Genomic DNA, 239 nt, shown 5'->3' with positions numbered 1-239 from the left:
GTAAGGATGTAAAAATATCTACTTAGCCTACTAGTCACAACACATTTTTACAAAGTTGTATGCTACACAGTGTTTTAGTTGCTTTAAAGATGCTTGTTTTATGTGTTGGTTTTATTGCTGTATCGTTTTATATATGTTAAATGTGCTGGTTTTACTGTAAAGTGTCTTTTGAATAGTCTACTATGTAAAGCACAATATAAATAAAATGTATTATTATTTAGCCTACTTTGCCTTAAAAG

General features: G+C 28.5%; 1 protein-coding gene across 1 annotated transcript in view; it reads right to left on the bottom strand.

The window, feature by feature from the left end:
* The window catches only part of mrc1a (mannose receptor, C type 1a), a 13,713-nt gene that overhangs the window by 5,689 nt on the left and 7,785 nt on the right, over positions 1 to 239 (bottom strand). The window lies entirely within an intron of this gene.

This window comes from Etheostoma spectabile, chromosome 22 (assembly GCF_008692095.1).
Source record: "Etheostoma spectabile isolate EspeVRDwgs_2016 chromosome 22, UIUC_Espe_1.0, whole genome shotgun sequence".
Lineage (NCBI taxonomy): Eukaryota > Metazoa > Chordata > Actinopteri > Perciformes > Percidae > Etheostoma > Etheostoma spectabile.
This window is presented reverse-complemented; position numbering and strand designations above follow the sequence as displayed.